This window comes from Melospiza georgiana, chromosome 3 (assembly GCF_028018845.1).
Source record: "Melospiza georgiana isolate bMelGeo1 chromosome 3, bMelGeo1.pri, whole genome shotgun sequence".
NCBI classification, from domain to species: Eukaryota; Metazoa; Chordata; class Aves; order Passeriformes; family Passerellidae; genus Melospiza; species Melospiza georgiana.
Window position 1 is genome coordinate 92,113,206 of NC_080432.1, and position 21,562 is coordinate 92,134,767.

Consider the following 21,562-nt stretch of genomic DNA (forward strand, 5'->3'; position numbering starts at 1 on the left):
TTTCCCCTTGAATACTTCTTTAGGGGCATGAGTAATATTATTTGACACTTATTTTCCAAGGGAGCTTCTTGTTGGGGTTGGGCAAGAAGTTGCCCTGAAATGCTGTAACAAATTCGCCTGGATTGTGTCACACACAGGCGATTACTTTCAGCTCCCTGAGAGAATTTGCTGTAGAAAGGGCTCATTCACAAGAGCTACATAAAAAACTTTGAGGAAAATGGCCAAAACAGAGGGCCTAGCTGCTGTAAAAGTCCTCTTCCATCACAATGTAACAGACAAAGGTTAGCTATTTTACAGAGATACACTATCTTCAACAACACATCTGGGGGGAATTTTGCTGAGAAAATGGCTCCAAAATGAAGTGAAAGTGGCTGAAATTATGGGAAAGGAGACATATTTAGGATTTACCTTAATTCTGAAAGATTTTATTTCTTGTTACTCTTCAGGACAAGGACCTGCCAGGGAGGACACTCTGGCACACTGAAATCCGTGTCCTTGTGGGGCAGGAAGCAGCACTGGGAGGGGATCACACACCATTCCAGTCTCACTATTGCACAGCTGGTAAATCCTTTCCAATAAAAATGGTGTTGAGCAGCAAAAGAGTATGATTCTGGGGGAAAAAAAAAAAAAAAAAAAGGAGCATAACTGCATATACAAGGAACTGGTCAAAAATTTACTAAGTTTAAATTTGTTAAATCAAGAATCTATATAAATCTGCATTTTTCTATTAAGAAATTATAAATTCTCTTTGCAAAATACATGATATTAATCAATATATGGAAGGATATGAATGAAATCCTCATGAGCACAATAAACTTTGTGGTTGTAGTTCTCAAAATATAATTACTTTTTAAAGCCATTTTCAGCTTCTTAAAGCCCTGTTACTAATGGGCTAGTGTAGAGAAATGATCAGCATCCCATGGTCCATTATAGATGACAAACTTCTGTTGGTCCCATTGTGGTAGCTAATAATCCTTTATCTTTGGTCTTGCTGCTCAGGCCTGTGGGGTGGGAGAGGAGCTGAGGTTACTCGTGCTGTGGTGCTAATGGTGGTAGAGTGCAACATGATATTAATGTGAAATGGGGGCAGCTTTGGATTAGTGTTGGCATTGTCGCTGCTGATGGATGCCAGTACTTCCTTGCCTGGGAATGGGCAGAGAAAAGCTCCCACAGTCCCTTCCTGCATCCCTGGGGAGCACGGGAGCAGCTCAGGGTCTGCTCCACTTGGGAGCCTCCAGGCTGTCCTGCAGTCTGTCCCACGCTGGCAGGGAGCAGCCCTGGCTCTGTCCCTCACACCAGCCTGATGTGAGCCCAGCACCATGGCCAGCCAGGCAGTGCCAACACAGAGCTGCCCTCCTTCCCCACTCCTGTCCATGTCTGTGCCTCTGCAAACTGCAAGAGCTGTCCCCTTGTGTGAGTGCCATGAGGACACCGTAACACCTGAAGCTGTCACAAGGGCCATACAGACATTAATAAGAGGATCCATAAATGTGAGTCTCCATACTGTGCAGTTCAGGGGTGTCTTGTAACTCTGGACCTGGCAAAGTCTCTTCTTTGGTGTCAACCCAGCCAGGAACAAAGACAAGGCAGGATCTCTTCAGGTTTGGACAGGTTGGGGGAAAACTAGATCATCCTCTTGAAGAGAGATGGTTCCAACATGTACCCAAACATCACCTGTGTATGTGCTGTCCACCAAGCAAGACTCCTGCACTTTATGAGCTATGTCATTGTATTCACCTTTTATGATTTCCACCGTGTGAAGTTGCCCTCTTTGGCTAGAGGGGAAAACTCTGGGTTGAATATTCAATTGTGTGTTTTCCCAGCCTGGGACTGTAGGGAAGAGGAGAGAGACCTTCCCACCAACGATGTCCCTGCTGGTATCTTCCTGTGGGCCTGTCCTGGTGCTGTGGGTGACCAAGAAGCAGTTCCTGGAGCCTTGATCAGCTCAGGTGCTAAGATGCACTGCAGTGGTGACTTCAGTGAGGGATGCACATTCACTCTGAAATGCCCTTTTTATTCCTCCCACCAGCTGTGCTTTTATTTACTGTTTAATTTGTAGACACCTTTGCTGCTCTCTGCACTGTCAGTGGATGCTGTGCCTCCAGAGCTGTGCTGTTTCCAGACCCTCTGCTCACGGCTGCGGCTTTTAAGAACAAAAGAGAATTTGCAGTGGGGAAATGCATCAGTTTGGTAGCGCCTCATTGGCTCACCTCCTGGCTATCCCATGGCACGGCCGCTGTCCTGCAGTCCCTTTGTCCCTGTCCCACCCCTCGGCGGTGCCTTTCCCCGGAGCAGCCCCTGTCTCCCGAGCAACCAGCCCCTCCTGCCGCCCGCGCAGCATCCCGCCCATCGCCATGGAAACCTGCCTCCCTCTGCCGAGCCATCCCGCCTGCCCTGCCCTCGGCTTTATCACTCTGCACCGCTTATTCCTAGCGTGGATGCCTCTTTCTCCCAACAGAAACGCCTTGTAGGTTGTATCTCATGCCAGGAGTAAGTTACTTCTCTCCCATCAGTGCGCAAGAGTGGAGGGGTTAGGTTTGGTTTTGGTTTTGTCAATTCTAGCAACAAAAGTAAGTTTTTATCTTGCCATCACTCGCCTGAAAAATATTTGTTTCACATTAGGTTTTAACAGCTTAATGCCTCAGGTAGAGACAAGGAGCAGAGGTGACAGCTGGAGGTTGTATTGCTTTTTCTTTCCATGTCTCTAATTTCCTTCAAAGCAAATTAGCTCTTGGAACAAGTTATTACTTTTAAAAACCACTTAAAGTTTCCAGAAGTCTGAGAATGACCCCATTAACCACTCCAGAGTGCACTTCCCACCAGCATTGTGAGCAACGCAGGTTTAGTTTTTCTGCTGAAGACCTGGAGGAGATCTGGCATGTGCCAGGACCCTTCCCTTATGTCCAAACCCTGGGAAGACATCAGATTTGGTCCAGGAAGGCAGGAGAGGATGTGAGCAGGTGAAAGCTTCCAGGATACTCACCTGGTTCCAAATTTTGGATGGTGAAAATGGAATCCCCTCTTTACCCTTGAAGGGCACCTACTTGGTATACAGCAGCTTATGTGCAAAATGCAGTGGCTGGAATTGCATGTCAAACATTGAAGTTGAATTCATGAAAGTTTGTCCCAGCTCTGTCTTCTTTTTCTTTCTGCTATATTACTTGACAGACAGACAAAATATAAGGAAACAAGGAGGCAGTATTGCTTACAGCAGTGCTTACTTTTTAGTATGCACTGCTTTCTCCCTAGGAAAGTATCTTTGCACCCTGATCACATCACCTCTCAATCTTCCTTTTTGTCATAAACTAAACAGACTGAACTGTTCATGAGGAAGGACTTTTTTCCAAGCTTCCAAATAATTTCACTGGCTCTTCACCTCTTCTGAATATTCAGGATCAATTTAATCCTTTCAGCCTGAGGGTCTCTGGGTTTAGATTTTCTTTCACATTCTTCCCAGTTTGCTAATTCTCAGTCCAAAGGTTCCCACTTTTTCCATGCCATCTCTGCAATGAAGAGCTTCTTGTGACAATGGGTGAAAATGCAGGGCATTGCTGTCCTCTGGAGTGACTGTGCTGATCTTTGCTCTTCCCCCGGGGTGAATCAGTCCCCCAGGAGCTCTATTTGCTGAGTGCTCTCCAGTGTGATTTGTGCTCATTTACTGCATCTCTGCAGCCTCTGCTCCTCCAGGGAGGGATGCAAATCCTTGGCAGGAGGTTTCAGAAATCCTGTTCTGCCACTGCTGTGTTGAACAGTGTCCCACCCCATATGGAAGAAAACTTTCTGACACACGGGAGTTTGTTATCCATTTTCTGCAGGCATTTTTCTATCACACTGAAATGGTCACAGGACAAAATGGCAGGGATTCCAGCCAAACCCATGTCTGCCTTTAGTTCCAACGGGTAGCAGAGAAATGCTTGGCAGTATTCAACCAGCTCTATTTTTAATATTGTGTTTACATGTGTAATGACCATGTGCACATAATAGCTGCCCCCCTCCCTGCTCCACCCAGCACTTTCCAGTATTGCTCACCATAGCTTGGAGCAGACATGCCTTATGGCCATTCCCAAACTGGCAATGGCATAACCCAGGGAAAGCACCTCAGCCATTACACATGCAAATGCACTAACTATCAGGAACATTATTTTAATAGATTTTTCACAGATAGCTTCTCCTCTTTGTCCCACTCACCATCCCAGAGACCCATTCAGACTGGGATGCAGGGAAGGGGAGACACCAAGAGGGAGCCAGGGATCCAGCAGTTGGATGTTTTACTGCTGCCAGTGCTCCACAGGACCATCACAGTTTGGAGCTGCACAGGAAAGAAGAAAAAGGCAGTTACCTGGCCTCTTCTGGCAGGTGGCTTTTCTGTGAGATAAAGCACCTGGAATCACAGCTGGGCTGGCCCAAAGCTGAGCTCAAGGGTCCCAAATGCTTCAGTTCACCGTTGGTCAAAACCTGCCTTGATTTCTGGCTGCCCAGAGCAGCAGTGGCCGGCTTGTACAGCCAGCCTCCCCTCCCAGCTATTTCCAGGTCTGCAGCATCTTTTCAGACCTGCCCCTGCAGCAATCTTGTTGATGCAGCTTTCATCATGAACACAATATGAGCTCCCTTAGCAGCAGCAGCAAATTATATGTGAGTGCTGGTCAAAGCTGTGAGGACACGTGCAGTACAGAGCTTCCATGCAAAAGCACTGGAGCATGATGAAAAGGAGGATTTAGCATCACGGAGGATATCTGTAGCAACAACATTTTCCTACCTGTACCTGCAAACTTTGCTGGGAACATTATTCATTAAGCTATGGTCAGTGCAGGAAATCAGTTCTGGACATATTAATTGAACCAATAAATTATTGTGCTTGCTTCTTCATGAGTTCTCTTCAGATTCAGGAATGGCAGCAAGTGCAAAGTGTGGATTCCCATCCCCCTGAAAAAGATCAGGATCCATTTAATATTTGGTTTGCTAACAGAGCCAGAGAAGCTGAGGGTGCAACAGTGCCACTGAGTTGGGCTGGAGGGGTGAGGAAGGCAATGGGGTCACACGCCTTGCAGTTTGGGCACATTGTTTTTCTGACCCATGTGTGACAGGTACCAATCCTGCATGGCACTTGCACATCATTACAAACACCCCAATTAAATTAGAAACTCATCCATTTTCCCTCCAAAAGAGGCACATCCTTTGCTGTAACCCATGCTGCATGCTGCTACCTATGTAGCCATAAACACACAGCATCCCACTGCTGCACTGTTCTACAGTAGAGTAAGCTATGAGTACTAAAATCAGTTTTAAACTCTCAATGCATCATCCCTGTCCTTATGTATTATTAAACTGTGCTCCAATTTCCAGTGCAGCAGGATGAAAATGAGTAGGAGTTGGTGACACCCTACAGCCAACTTTTGTGTTTGTTTCACCCAGAAGAAATGTCTTGGCCATTTTCCTGAATTAAAAATTGGTTTGTTGTTGCTTGCTGAGCTGGGATAATGTGATTGAAGGATGAAGCAGTGGAGTAGAAAACACCAAACTGTTAGGCCCATGGCCATAGGAGAGTTCTCCACTATCACGTGTGCAGTGCCTGGCTGTGAGGATCCCTGGCCTGTGGGCACAACAGCAATGCAGATCTGCCTCAGCATCACAGCGAAGGGAAATGGGATGGGAAGGAGAACAAGCAAACAGCTAAAGGGATCACACTCCTTGTGTTTGCCATGACCAAGGGCTGCTGTCTTCCACCTGTTGGCAATGCATTTACAATGGGATTGCTCTAGGATGTGTTTCTTTAGGGAATGAATTCCAATTTCCATAACAAATTCAGCCCTTGAGAAGCATGATCTACAGCACTCTGTGATTAATAGCTGTCTCACTGCCCAGTTATGCTATTCACAGCCCCATTTTATCACTAGAGGGCTCATAGAAATGGCAATCCTATTATTATCTGTTCTGCTTTGCCCATGAAAAACTCTGTTTACCCCATACTCCTCTTTGCAAATATTTCTTTACAGAGGGCGACATTGTGTGAATGGGATCACTCATGTCACCATTGTTACTGGAGGAGGACAGAAGGCTTTGCAGTCTTTCTGGAAGCAAATGGAAAGATGGCATGACACCTACCTACTACCAAACCACTGCTCCTGAGCACCTTCCAAGGAGCTGCCTCGCCACAGTAAGACAGAACTGTGAATGCCAAGAGACATTGCTGACTCCATGATTTTCTAGACATTTTTGCAGTTAGCTTTTGTTGTCGTGTCACCAAAGGTATTCAAGAACATTTTGATGTGGCCTAACCTGTTATTATCCTCCCAGGGCAGGGTACAGGAAATGAAGATGGCAATCACCCTCTATTTAATTATGCTGCCCATTAGTTAATCCTTTTCTTCTCATGCCCAGAAAGGCTTTGCCCAAGATTAATTCCTGCTTTACATCTCCATGGAAGTGTGAAAGGGGCCAACAGCTCGAGCAGCTCCAGCCATCTGCAGGTGGACCCCACCAAAAAACCTCCAGCTGCACTCCCTGGTGCTCAGCAAAGCAAAGCTCCTTCCTTCCTGTTCCAGCTCATCCCTCACCTCTGCAAAAGGTGCAATGAGACCTTGGGGGTTCGAGCAGAGCACACGTGGGGCAGAGCAAGAAAGCCCAGGGGTTTCCACCCTTTGAGGAGATCACCAGCAGCCTGTTCACCCAAGAGGTTTTGTGCTGGTTTGTGCACCAGCAGAAGATGCTGCAGTGTTTCACACTGGGGAAAAAAAAACCTGTCCTTTTATTTCTGAATTGAGGAAGAGCCTTTGGAAAAAAGCAGCAACTGGAAGCATGCTCATTCCTCCCCTTACAACTCTGAAATAATAGCAAGGCTGCATTTTTGTGAGTGAACAAAAAGATGTGTCTCATTGTAAGGGGCATGGAAGAGGAGAATGAGTCGGGGCACCTGGACCAGATCCTTTGATGTTCTGCATTATGAGGGTCTGGGAGAACTCAGCAGCTTTCCAGATTTCCCTGACTCCAGTGCTACCACAGCTTGCCCAGCCCTCTGAGGGGAAGCTGGGGAAAGCATAAGATGCTTTTTAGGTGGAGGAGGTCCAGTAACCTGCAAAATTATGAATAGCTTTGTGCTACCCAAGGCTCAAAACCAATTGAGAGGGGAGAAAGAAAGCCAGCTCTAAATCTTTTCCCTATTAAAATAAAAGCTCTTCAGGTTCCTCTTCACATATTCATGTAAGGCAAGATGCACATGTCCAAATTTCAGCCATCAAAATTGTGGGTACCTCATCTAAATTCTTTCAGAGAGGGAAAACCAGGATGATGACTTTAGTTATGATTTAAGAATATAAATTAATGTGTGGGCACTGTGGACTCTGAAGGCTTTGGGTCTGTTGCCACAGCCCATGGGAGCAGGGAGATTAATGTGCATCTGGGAAAACAGTGTAATTTCAAACCAATGTACTGTTTGTCAAAATGAGTGTTGCCATAAATTGTTAAGAATTTCTTTTTGCCTTTTGCACTGAAAATTTTGAAAGAAAATCCTGACTTTGCTTTATGAGAGAGGCTCTTAGAAAAACAGATTTGCGCTCTCTTTTGTGGCCTTCACCATGCAAACTCTCTAACTGAAAGGACCTTTATGAAGAAAGGCAGCAGGATTGTGCTTTTCTTTTAGACAGAGAAAAGGCATCCTCTGCATTGTAAGGGAAATATCATTTGCAGCCCAATATAAGTATTTCTTTGTAAGCCTTTAGACCCAAAACCAATTAAATTCAAACCTTTATCCATCAGTATAAAGTCCCACTTTCTTAGCTAATAAAACCTCTAAGAACATCCTGTCAACCATTGTAACATCACTAGATGAAAAGCTGCTTCTTATTCCCTCCTTGTGTTTTCCCTTGTGTTAGATTAAGCATTTTGCAACAATTTACAATATAATTAAAATTTAGAGTCCTCTGGATGGGATGGAATAATTATAATTACTCATTGTGAAAATGGGTGTGGAAAAAGTCTTCTGACCTGTTCTTAATAATGCAGCTCACACTTCATTACAGTACATGCAATATTTAATTTGTGAAACCAGTGTCATTGTATTTGGAATCTGTGCTATCCATGATGGTGTGAGGGAAACAAGCAGCCTGTTAGCATGGTGACCACCATTTCAGTGTGCTCAGCCTCCTGGCCACGCTGAAATCGCCAGCAAAGCAAAATAAATTGCTTTTGCTTAGCAGGAACAACACTCTGATCTCACCCTCCAAACAGAGAATTTCCTGCTCCTGCTGCTCTGACTCAGCAGCTTGCTCTGAGCAACAGGAAGAAAACAAAGAGGAAGAGGTCAGGGAGGAAGGCAGAGGTGGGAGCCCAGCACTCATCCTCTCCTGCTGGTGCTCCTGCCGCAGCCTCGCACGTCCCGCAGCTCTGGTGCTTTGGGGCTGGACCTGCTCCTGGTGCTGGGATCCATCCATAACCCTGGTGTGGCTTTCCATACAGCCACAGCACTCCCTGCCTCCAGCCTCCCCCCAGGTCCACCTGCAGAGCCACTACTGGAAGAGTCCATAAAACACTCCAGTTTTTTAGGGGTGGGTGGAAAGATCCTGCATCATTTTACCTACTGGTGTGCACCATCCACAGCCATGGAAGTACACGGAATTCAGCTGACTCCTGTGAGCCCATCTCCTTCCCACTGACACACTGAACCTCCTCATTAAGGCAGATAAAAGGATGGCACTAGAGGCATGCAGGGGAAGAGTAATGCCAAGCTGTGGCAATTCCCTTCCCTTTGCATCCACAGCAGCCATGCAAGCCCAGCCTGCAAATAGCGAGGCAATGAATCACCGTGCTACTCTGGATGTGGCTTTTATTGCTTTTATGCTGATGCCATGGGTGTCAGTGAGGCTCCTCCTGATTTACTACAGCAGTCTGAGATGAACAGGAGCGTGTGAGGCTCATGCATCAGAGCAGTGTAATTGCAGCACAGCCTTCTGAAAAGGAAGGCACAGAGACAAAGATGTGACCTGGGAGCAGCACAGCAGAGCTCTCAAAGTCTCAGTCAGCACTGGACTGAAGCTGGACCAGAACAAACAAGTTTGAGCAGAGGTCATGTGCTGTTATATTGCTTACTTAAATGCCAATTAAATATTACTTTTTCAATTTGTATTTACCTGAGGAATCAAATGTATGTACTGTTGGTGATATTCAAAGTCTGCCTGCAAGCTGGTCTGAGCTCATGATGACAGATTTCCCAGTGGAATGCTGGCCCTCAGTGCCAGCAGCTCATTGGTAGGTCCCACACCAAAACCTTCCCACCTGAGCATTTAACACAAACAGTTTTTTACTGAGAGACTCGTGAAAAACAAATAAGAAGGGAAGGGAATTAGGAGTTCTCAGCTTTTCTGCAGTTGAGTTAGTACCCCCAGGGTGAGAAGCCCAGGCACCAATCATGGCACTCTGCAGGGAGAGCAGGGCTGCCCCTGCAGACAGGCAGCATAAGGCTGGTTTGCCTCTCAGCTCCTCTGCTAAGTGAAATACCCAAATGAATATCCTCAAGTAGCAGTCCCAGCTTTTGGCCCAAGGCTCTAGAAATGCTGTCTCAGTGCTGGTCCATTAACCAGGGCTGGGGCCCCAGCCCAGACACTGGCAGGGAGGTGTCCACACTGGCATGCTCAGGGCCAGGAGCCCCAGTCCTTGGAGGCAGCCTGGAAGGGACCACCTTGTCCTTGCGATGGGAACTCTGTCCCCAGGCCAGAGCCCCCCGTGGTGCAGGGTGGCGATGGGGATGAAGGCTTTGCAGAGCTGGGATGGGACACAGCACCACACCCACCCCTGAATTCAAACTGGAAACCATCTCCCCTCTGCTGGGAAGGCAGAATACCCCACAGGTGACACTCAGGGAGCCCCCAGGGCTGCAGGATTTGCTTATGGCAGAGCCCTGTGGGGAAGTCCAGCAGCTGCCCCAACACTGACCTGCAGCCTCTGCACAGCCCTCATCTGGAGCAGCTTTGGCTGTAACCCAAAAGCATTCATCACTAAAAAACCCAATTCTATGTCTATTTAACTACCTAGATAGATTATATGAGTCAGTATGATGGCATCATTGACCCATGATGTCAGCACCTACTGCACCAACCCCTATCTGCCACATCCCCCCAGTCCAGGACTTTGCTCTTGGAAAGTTCTGTGCCTAATACAGGGCATTTGCCCATGCAATAAGGAAAGGGCATTGCAAATTTATTTTCCTAATTTTCCCTGTTTTTACTAGCAGCCCCAAGCAATGGGTTGACAAGAGGTTAATTGTATCTGATGTAAAATTTCCAGGAGTTTCATTTTGCTCTGCAGTGCACGTGTGACAGATATGAATTGTGTTTAGTACTCACATGAATACCAGGATAACAACCCAGAGGATCTCACTGCTTGGACTATGGAAATGGGAAAAAACCCCTCTTTCTGCATGTGTATGGCTATTTCCTGTCATGCCTAGATCCAGCTGTACGCAATCCAAATATATTCCATGATTAAAAGCACTTTGCCTGATAATGTATTTGTAGACTTAACACTTGTGCTGGGTGCAGAGCTGAGCAGCCTGCTTTATTTCACAGGCAGGGGGCTTGGCAGAAGTTTGGCAGCTGCCTCCAGCTGTGGAGCTCTTTCTCTCACCAGGTGCAGATGGCAGCAAATCTCCTTCCTCCATGCTAAAATGTAAATTCCAGTCCTTTCCAGGCTACTGCACTGGATAATAACCACTCTCTTTCATAATAAGACTCACATATTCTGCCAGGAACATCCTCAGAAAGGGCAGAGGGAAGGGAAGAGCAAGAGACAGAGGTGGATCCAACCTGTAGCAGACAAGGCAAGGGAGAAAACTTGAGCACTGGTGTAGATCAATTAAAAAATTGCAGTTAAGCAGGGATTGTGGGGGTGGCAGGAATTAGATTAAAGAGGGTTTGTGTATCATTTAAGAGGAGGCTGTTGATATGCAATGCTTTCATTTCCCTATTTAAATATCACTGTAGCAGCCAGCAAAGTGTGCAAATGCCTTCTCATCAGGTGAGAGGGGGTGCAGGGTACAGAATGCAGAGGGCCATGGGGAAGCCAACTGCAAGGAGCCAGCTGGGGAGAGCATTGGTGAAATCTGTGAATCAGTGCAGAGACAGCTTCTAACAATAGCCTTATCATCAATACCCATGTTTGCACCAGGAAAGAAACAGGCAGGAATGCACAGGTTCAACTGTATTTTCCTACATGTTGCTTATTTGGGAGAAAAACACATCACCCACTGTACCACCAGGGTCCTTATCCCCCCACACACACACAGAGATTTATTGTTTGCCAATTGCAAATTGCTCACAAACATGGGGACACTAAATTTAGGTTGAAGAGATGTTTCTTTGTTTGAAAACAAAACAAACAAAGCAAAATAATTACAGGAGTACTGCAAGTGAATACAATAAAAAGTCAAAACAGAGGCAAAATAACACTTTTCATGTCTAGAGCTCAAGCATTTCTGCAAAGCTGGATCAGGGTCAGTGCCTCCTCCTTGCTGAAAGGGAAAAAAAAAAGCACTCTAATCCATACTAGAGACTCCTGGGAGAATTCAGAAAACCTTCTGAATTTCTTGCCTCTGCAGACCCCACTGTAAAAATTTGAGGTGGGGATGGTAATTTTGAGACAGATTTTCTTCTCAGCATCATGCAATATAAAATACAATTCTTGATTTGCTTAAAGGCTTTGCATGCCAACAGAAAGCAGCCAGAGCCAGTCCTAAAATCTAACACCAAAAATCCACATCAGGCAGGGCCCATGTGACGCATTCCTCAAGCCCACACCAGCCCTTCCATGCTGGTTCTTCCCTACTGCCAAGACATGATATTCCATTTGCCTCTTGGAGCTGGTGGAAATGCTGTGCAAGATTGGAGGCTGCTAGAAATCCCAAGATTTCTAGCAGCCTCCAACCATAACAGCACTCCAGACAGTGAGTTTAGTAAACTGCTTTCAGCTTTGAAACTCTACCCTGAAATACATTAAAAGCCCAAATCCTTGTTTTCTGCCTGTAAACACAGAGGTGAGCACTGATTTGGGGGGGATGTAGAAAATGACCACCCAATGCCCCTCTGGCTGTTTCCCATGTGTTCCTAATATGTGTCCATGAGTCCCTCACCTTCAGGAAATCCAGTGCTGCCAAGGAAGGAGCTGGCTGAGAGGTGTGTTGGGATGCTCACAACAAACTCCTGCTCATGGCAGCGCTGTGGCAGAAGAAAAAATCTGCAGAAAGACAAGTGCATTTTAAGGAACAAGGGCAACATCATTAAAACTATTTCTTGTCCCCAAGTGACCAACTAAACTGTTGGGAGTGCAGACAGGAGCTCACATGCTCAGCATGAAGCAGCTACTTGGTGTCTCTGCAGAATAATGCAGCTGGAAAAATCACTGTGGGGACTCGTGGCTGGCCAGAAATCTGCAGGGGAGGCGTGATCTGACATGACAGGAGCTGGATGTCTAGGAGCAGCACCACCACCAGGGAAGAAAAACAGCAGATTCTGGGAACACTGGATGTGGGTTAAAACTCAGGGAAACTGGGTCTAGCTGTAAGGACTTGCTGCTGCAGGTTGGGGTGCTTTGGTGCGCTGGCCTTTCCTCTGGAGCTCAGGAACAGCAGCTCTGGGGAGCCTGGGGTATGACCCCCTCAGACCAGCCTGCTGCTGGAGATTTAGGAAATAACAAGTATGGGAAACATCCCACTGACCACAGAGTGTTGGCAGTGCTGGGCAGCAGATCCCACCCAGCTGATGCTTGGTTAACCAAAGGGGTGCTCACAGCACAGGCACAGAGCTGAGAGCTGTACAGCAAGAATTGCTCTCGTTGTCCCTGAGATTACTTTGTACAGACAAAAGCATCTGTTTTCTTTATAAGTTCCTCAGTCCAGGATCAGACACTCCAGGTTAATTTTGCTCACAGACCATTTTGGTTTTAGGTCTTCTAAAAATTTCTTCACTAACACATGCATTCTCAATTTATTTATTTCCTTGATTTTCTCAACAGATACCAGGAGGTTATATTCAAACCTCATGTGTGGTATTAGCTCTTTGTCAATATTTAAATTCTTATGGGACCTGTGTGGTCTTGAAAATGAAAAATTAGGTTAATTGTTTGACCAATTGAATAAAGCAGAGCAGCATCTCTGTGATCTGAACTCGGGTCTGTTTTCTCTGACAGGGAGGAGATGTTTTTTGTTCGTGTCACTGAGGCAACTTTCCCTCACACATCACTAGCTAGCCCCCTGGCATCAGTGCACGTGCTATCTCTGTCATTCCCTTACCTGCATGTCACCACCCTCTTGGTCCCCAGGGCAGGGCAGGAGCTGGCAGCCTGCCTGCTGCCTTCAGCAGGTACAGCTGGGTGCCAGGCATGAATCCTGATCCTTGAATGTTGCCTCTGACTCAGCATGGACCCCACGATCAGTGCTTGGGAGAGGAGCACCTTGAGCCATCCCTTCACATCAGTGACTCCCAGATGACTCACGGTGATGAGCTGGCACGGCTCTCTTGGAGACTTTTGGGGAGCAGTGTGGGCCTGCCCACTCCTGCACAACCCTCTCCTGTGCCCAGCTACATGGGCTGTGCAGAGCAAGAGCTAAAGACACTCCTGAGCAGTGTGGGTCAGCAGCACCCCCAGGCAGCCATCTGGGGTCCTGGGGGGAAGCTGAATATGGGTCCTCCCTGACAGGAACCCCTCTGATACCTGGGTCTCTTTGACTGGAAGTGGTCTCTGTTGAGTGGAAGGGGTCTCTACTGATTTTTCAATATTAACAGAACAGTCTAGTCACCTTCAAAAGTCAAAGGGGCTAAAGCTCCTTGAATGAGTGAAGGGAAAGGTGAAACAAAGCTCATGGTAGCAAAAATGCTGCAGACAGACTGGGAGTGATGCACAGAATGCAGGTAGGGGATTCAGACAGCCCAGTGCCACAGCTGCCTGTCATATGGGTATCAGCACATGCACCTGCACACCACCTCTGCAACAAGAGAAACATAAACCAAAATCACAGAATCATAGAAATGTTCAGATTGGAAAAGATGTCCAAGTCTAACCATTAACCCAGCACCACCACCATGTTTACAATTAAAGTGTCCTCAAGTGCCACATCCACACACTTTTTCAACACTTTCAGGGATGGTGACACCACTACTGCCCTGGACAGTCTGTTCCAATGCTTTGCAACACTTTCAGGGACGAAAGTTTTCCTAATATCCAAACTAAACCTCTGGCACAACTTAAAGGCATTTCCTCTCACCCTGTCTCTTGCTACTTGAGAGCAGAGACTGACCTCCACCTGGCCACAGCCTCCTTTCAGGGAGCTGTAGGGAGTAATAAGGTCTCCCTTGATCCTTCTTTTCTCCAGGCTCAACAACCCCAGTTCCCTCAGCTGCTCCTCATAAGAGATCTTTTCTGGACCCTGCACCAGCTCTGTAGCTCCTCTCTGGACTCCAGCACCCCAGTGTCCTTTCTGAAGTGAGGGGCACAGAACTGGGCACAGCACCCAAGGTGCAGCCTCACCAGTGCTGAGTGCAGGGGGACAATCACTGCCATGGCCTTGATGGCCACACTACTTCTGATACAAGCCAGGATGTCAAATGTAAAAGAAGAGAAAACAGAAAAAGAATGCCTTGACTCTATCTTTCTGCTCATTCCTGAAGATGACAACTGATCTACTATGTTTTCTTATTGTATTTGCAGGGACCCCCGTGAAAGGGAGGAATGAAGGATCTGACTCCATGTTCTTAGAAGGCTAATTTATTACTTTATAATACTACATTTTATTAAAGAATACTATACTAAACTATACTAAAGAATACAGAAAGGATACTTACTCAATGCTAAAAAGCTAATAATGAAAACTCGTGACTCTTTCCAGAGTCTCGACACAGCTTGGCCCCAATTGGCCAATGAGTCAAACAACTCCCAGCAGAATCCAATGAAACAATCACCTGTGGGTGAACAATCTCCAAACACATTCCACATGTGAGCACAACACAGGAGAAGCAAATGAGATAAAAATTGTTATCCTTTTCTCTGAGGCTTCTCAGCTTCCCAGGAGAACAATCCTAGGAGAAAGGATTTTTCAGAGAATGTGAATGCTGCATTTTCTATCAAAAAAACTCCTATGCCCCTCAAACTACAAGACATAGTTTGCTGGGAAGCACTGGCAGGAGCCATCCAGAAGAACACGATCGCTGCTGCTCCTTGGTTACCAAGGCTGCAAAGGTGATATGGATGGGGAGTGGTTTTTCACACTCTGAGGGAAATCCCCACTCAGGGATCCACCTCAGTGCACTGGTGATGCCCTCCCCTCCTGTCAGTGCCCTGCTGTTCCTGTGAGGCCTCTCCCAGCCCTCAGCTTCAGCCTGGAGAGCCGTGTCTGTCAGTCCTGGTGCTGCAGCTGCACATCCAGCTGTGCTCATAGCTGAGCTTGCTCAAAGCTCTGTCCTCATTCACAGCTGCTCATCACAGCATGGGCACTGTTCTGCACTTGCAGGGGTTCACTTTGCTTCCCGTGGCTCAGGGAGCCCAAAGGATTTGGGCATTTCACTCTGCATTGTGCTGCTACCATCCAGCCAGGCTCTGACAGACAAGCACTGGCAAAACTTGTGCTGCTGCTGGTGCAGCACCCACTCTAATAACAATACACCCTTCTGTATTGTTATTACAGTAAATAACCAGAGACACCATAATTTCTCTGAAGTGGCTTTAGGCTACAGCCTTTTGTCCCAGTAGGCCTTGCCAGCTGGCAGCCAGCAGCTGGTGGCAGGTTGAGCTGCCCTTTCATTTGGGTAAGGTGAGTTTTTGAGGATCTCAGAGTTGGGAGCACAGCAACGCCTTCCAGTACTGGGCAGGCTGGCAAGCCAGACCATGGGCACCCCAAAAGCCCCAGAGCAGTGCTGGCTGGTGCAGGTCCCTGCTTGCAGCATGAGGGCAGGGGCTTCAACCTCCTCCCATGGATGATGGGCTGCAAGAGGACCCTGCCAGGTGGACTGAGCTGTTTCCCACTGAATGTAGAGCAGCACCAAGCTGCCAAATGGCCATGTGAAGCTATTTATGAAAATGCTGAGTGAAAGACATAAAAGGGTTCTTTAACCAGCCTGCCTTACAAGCGATGTAAACTCTGTGTGGCAATGAGGGAAGCAAACCCCACCAAGGTTTTGTTTGCTGGGATGTGCAGGACTCTCCTGTCTGGAGCAGGGTTGTCCTGCACAGCATTCCTCCACACACCATGAGGCTCCTCACAAAGGCAGGGGCTGCCCAAATCAGACCCTGGGCCCTGGGGAGAGCCTCTGCAGGTTTGCTCACGTGTGAAGCACACGAAGGGTGTCTGGAGGCACTTCAGCCATGTGTTGCACTGCAGCAAGTAATGTAAGGAGCTGATGTGCAGGGATTGTAATGCCTTGGTAGGCTTGGGAAAAAGTCTCCCTCATGTTTTCAGAAATGATGATGTGTGTTCTATCCATCCACTCCTCATCAAATGCTGTCAAAAGTTCTGCCTGCACATCTCTGTTCTTCCACATCCATCCTCCACCACAACCCACTGGCCACCAGCCTTTGTCACAAGTGGACTTTTCCTTTCTTTTCTTCTTTTAAATGTGAAGCTGTTGACAACCAGCTTTCTGTCTGAAAGGCAAATGGTGACTCACAGCCCTTCCCACCTCTGCATCCAGGAGAGAGCTGCTCCCTTGGAGTGGCACTCTGCAAACAAACCATGGGGGATGGGGAGAGATCCCATCATTCTGTCAACACATTCTCTCTCCAGGAAATTTAAGGCTTCCAGCTGTTTTAGAAAAACGGGCACTTTTATTAGCAAATTCTCTTGTCCTGGAAGCAACTCTTTTCATTTGCAGCTTCACATTCATCAGCAATGTCCCTGACATGCAAAACCATCATAAACTGCACCAAGCTCCATGGTGCTCTGGGCCATCACCTTCCCAGCCAATGCTGCACCAGAGCTGCAGCTTCCCCTTTCCTTTCCCCTTCCTCCTTCTTGGTTTTCAGTCTGACCCCAGTCCTACACTTTATTTTATAGACAAGCAGACTTTCCCTGGGTGGAAGGGAGGGAAAGGCACATCTGGGGCTCAGGATGGGGGAGTCTTCATAAGTTGTATAAATCAGGGGAGGCAGGAACAGACAAATTTGCATCAGGTCTTTTATCCTCTGACCACATTCCCACTGGAGAAGGTAAAGTGTGTGAGGACACACTGCCCAAATGATGCTGTACCATATGAGCTGGATCCCTGTGTGGGGAGAAGAGGCAACAGAGAACGGTTGATATGGCTGGCTAAGACCATCTAAAAGGCTGACCTTTTATTTAATTTTTATATTTCTGTGTTACTGCCTGCCTTTATTTGCTTGCTGCCTTTCAAAATCAAAACACCAATTGTGTCCTGCTGAATTAGCCCTCATTAGAGCACTGGAACCACCACAGCAGCAAGTGTCTGTCCAAGGAGGGTTTGCTGAAGAATGCTGTCCTGCCATGTTGCCCTGGCAGGGACGAGTCTCCTGGCCAAAGGAACATTTGCTTTGTGCCCTAGAGATACCCCAGACAAAGGGAAATATGAGTGAACCTGCACATCTGCCACTCACACTCAGCCTTCCTGCAGCTCCTCAGGAGAGAGGAGGGCAGCTTCTGCATTTACCTGCTGGGTTATTGCGGGAGACAGAGCACCTCTGATCCTGTGGCTGTCATTCCACACCTCCTGGTGTTTGCTGCTGGGAGAAGGACTGAAGCAACTGCCTCCTCCCAGTCACTGCACAGGGCATCTTAGGTGTTTAGAAAGCACCAAGGGCTGCGCTCTGGAAGTGCCTGTTGAGTCCTGTATTTTCCTGGCCTCTTGGTTAAATCTGCCATGAGAGAATTAAACGAGGCAAGGAATCTTCTAAAGCATTTATGTTGCGTTTTGCCCTTCTGTATATTACAAATTGCACATTTTGGGACAGGAGTTAGAATGTCAGATTGCTTTTCCAAATAATTATGCATGATACACTCCCTCAGCCAGCCTCTGGTGACTCAGCAGGAGGTAAAGCTTTGAATAGGAAGAAAAAAATCTCTCAGACACATTTCTATGGGCTCTGTGCAGCCACCAAACAAACATCAAGTCTAGCCTTTTTGTACTGCTGTCTGGCTGCTGAATCCCACATCAGATGCAAGGAAGGGAGTTTTGTGACAAAGAAAGCTGCAGAAGATAGTCTGCTTTGGAGAGAAGAGGGGATTTTAGTGGTTTTGGTGCTGTCTCCTATTCCTTGCTTTGCTTTGCTGTTCTGAACCACCAGGTCCACCAAAATGACCTGCAGAGAGGGAAAATAATCTTCTTGAGGTAGGGCAAAACTTTACACTGGGTTTGTGGTGTAATGTTGTGTACTGGGGACGGCCCTGCTGAAGAAGAGCCCCAGCAATGGGGACTGTCCCCCTCCCGTGTCTCCCCGTGCTGTGACCGAGGGGGACCCGAGGGAAGGGAGAGATCCCAGTGAGCACCAGGGCGTCCCAGCTGTGCTGCTGGAGCTGGCAGTGGGGCTGGCACAAAGCTGCATCAGGGGAGGGCCCACCCAGCCACCTGGCTTTGGTTTTGGAGCCTGGCTGGGGAGCAGTGGGGTTCAAGTTTAATTAAGTAATGCCTCAGAGAAAAAAGAGCCACCGAGAGTCTTGCTATCAGATGTGATTTCACAGGAGCCCGAGAGCATGACCTCTTTTTAAGCATCTTTATTTTTGCCTGGCTAATGAGCGTGTTTCCTCACAGAAAAGCAGATTCCCAATGGGAGGGATTGCAATATAATCCCTTTGCTCTGGCAGCAGTGCTGAAAGGGGGTGGCACAGGCTCAGGCACGCAGCCCCAGCGGGTCTCAACCTGCCTTGGGGTCAGGAAGCCTGATGGCTTTTCCAACCCATCCTTCTCTCACAAGGAGAGGTCAGGGCCACCAGGCCCCAGCCCACGGAGCCATGACATGCCCAGGAACATCCCCTGTCTGTCCTGTGTCCCCACCAGAGCCCCAGCACTGGAGAAGTGATCACCAGGTGTGGCAGCTGCACTAGCAGGACCTGCAGGAGGAGTCACAGATTTCCATAGGAAACCAGAGCAGCAAGTTGTTAGGAAAGCAAATAATCCAAAACAAATCCTTCTCCTTTATTCAGTAATGGCACACAGGCACAGAACAACAGTGGGGCCAAATCTCTGCAAGTTTGGATGCACAAATCCCTTTTCTTACTAATGAGAGCAAAGTGACACATGTGAGCTATGACATGTCTGGTTACAAGACCCCATTCCCTTGATCAACAGGAAAATCCAGTCTAGGGACTCTTAATATGGGAGGATCAAGAGCCAACTGAGATATAGGAGACTGGGAAAAATGCAAGGCTTGAGAGAAAAAAATATCCTGCTTAATTAATATCTTTTTATATGGAAAACTGTATACTTGGAGAAGAAATGTAGAAGAAACATTCTTGTAAATTAGTTTTGCTCAGAGTGAACAGTGAAGGTTAGAGAAGTGTTTAACACGACATGACTGCTGCCATTCTCAGCTCTTCAAAATGCTTTCAATAACTAAAATATTTCAAATGAAGGTCTTTTATTTCAAACCTTCATGGTATCAAGCAATTAAAATGCTTACAGACTCTCAGCTTCAATACCTAATTTAATGATGGTTTTGGCTGCTGTTGTGTCAGCTACCTCACAGACACTATGGAGAGAGAGAGAGCAAACGTTAATTTTTCAAGCTTTTGCTCTATTCTCTTAAATTTGTTGATATCTTGTGGTAGGATACAGCCTTCTTTCTTACTTAAAAAACAGCTAGATGGCTCCTTTTAATTTTTCAGCATTTTCCTTTCCTTAAGTTAGAAATATATTAGTAGGCAACACATGTACAAGTACCTAGCATATAGTGGTCATGTCTCTCACAGTTTGAAAATAAAAACTGAAACTCAGCTTTGTAAATGTATCCATCAGCTCCTCTGTTGAGCTAACTGCATAAATCATATTTTCACCCGTAAAGAATTAAAAACCCAATAATTCTTATAAGCAGCATAAATACTGAAATTATTTGAATTTCCTAAATTTGATGGGTTTTCAAAAAAACTATTTTCCTCCTTAAGCCTTTAAAACTTCCAGAGATTTTCCATGTCTAGGCAGAACAAGATTTCCCTGTCAGACCCCTGGCATCACATATTCACACACACCAGCCATCTTTAGCCCTGATGTCCCCAAACCAGCCCTGCTCCTGAAGCCAGGGGAGCATTTTGTCTGCCTTCCCCCAGGGCCTCCACTCACCCTGCCCACCTCTTCACCACCACCTCCCTCCATGCCCAGGCACCTTGGGAAGGGGTTTGGTGTCATCAGGGGATGCTGGCTGCTCTCCTCTCCCATGAAATCCAGCTGGAAAGCAGGATCCACAGACCTGCTGAGAAATGCCAGTTTTGTGGGAGGGTTAAAAGGGGCTAGCTCCCTCCAACCAGCTGTACTGCAGGCTTTTTGGATAAAAACCAGTCACCCTGGAGAGCTGTTTTGCAAAATTTCAGTTGAAGAGACTGTATTGCAGTGAATGCTGTGCCTTCCCCAGAAAAGGATTGGAAAGTCATCCTCGTTTCCATGGATACCCTGTAACAGGACTGAAAACAAAGCTGTACTTTTTGATATGGCTCCCTGAGCCTCCCTGTCTGTCCTTATGCCCAGGGAAGGGACAAACAGCCTCTGCAGCATGAGGGGGTCATGTCCACATGAAAATATCCACACTTGTGGCTGAGCAGGACTGGAAACTTTGTCAGGGCATCTGCCTTTTGCATGGAAACCCCAAGGAGGCTGAGCAGTGCAGGGCTGGTTCTCCCCTCCCAATTAAATCTAGCTGAGTGCATGTTTTATATATGACCTTGAGGAGCTATTTGATCAAATAGATTTTATTTCATTTCTCCATGAATGTCAGCATTACAGGGCATGCTGAAAAACCCACAGCAAACATAAATAAAATAGATAACACTTTGTGGGCATCACATAACTGGTGATATTCCCTCTGTTGCCAGCGACATAAATCTGCAGCAGCTGGGCTCTGGGTTGTGGTGAAATGGGGCTGCAGGCACAATCACATGGCCCCAAAGCACTTGAGAGTCCAGCTCAGTTCTGAGCTTCTCCTTCCAGCAGAGATGCAGAAATCCAGCTCCTTACCCACTGGAAAGGGCTGAGGTCCAACATTCCCAGCTTTACACACCTCTGTGCTTGCTCATTCCCAGTTCCCAAGCACAATGGCCACTTTTAAGAAACCACACTCTGCTCTGTGCCAGGCTGCTTGCTGCTCTCTTTCTTCTCCCTCAAGAAGATGTTCCACATGAGTTGCTGCAACCTTGATGCTAATGAGTACAGCTAAGAGAGGGTCAGTTATTTTATTCTTCAGTGGCCTCATGTAGACTCCATCCCAGAAATATTCCTTGCAGCAGTGTTGCAAACCATTTCACAGACAGTCACATCTCATTATTCACCAATGTGTCTCTCATGGAAGTGCTCACAGAGCTGTAGAAGTCCAGATTCTGTTGTGCCAGCTGCTGGCCAGGGCAGAGCTAAACCTGCTGGCACCCTACTCTTAG

At 47.1% G+C, this 21,562-nt stretch overlaps 1 long non-coding RNA gene across 1 annotated transcript; it reads right to left on the minus strand.

Annotated features, from left to right (window-relative positions):
• Nucleotides 1–529: 529 nt before the first annotated feature.
• Nucleotides 530–20,497, minus strand: LOC131081842 (uncharacterized). Its single transcript, XR_009114287.1, has 6 exons — nucleotides 20,302–20,497; nucleotides 12,116–12,219; nucleotides 10,724–10,793; nucleotides 4,757–4,923; nucleotides 4,189–4,309; nucleotides 530–610 (listed from the first exon to the last, which is right to left on the minus strand). It is a non-coding gene; the product is annotated as an uncharacterized LOC131081842 (long non-coding RNA).
• Between the last annotated feature and the right edge of the window lie 1,065 nt (nucleotides 20,498–21,562).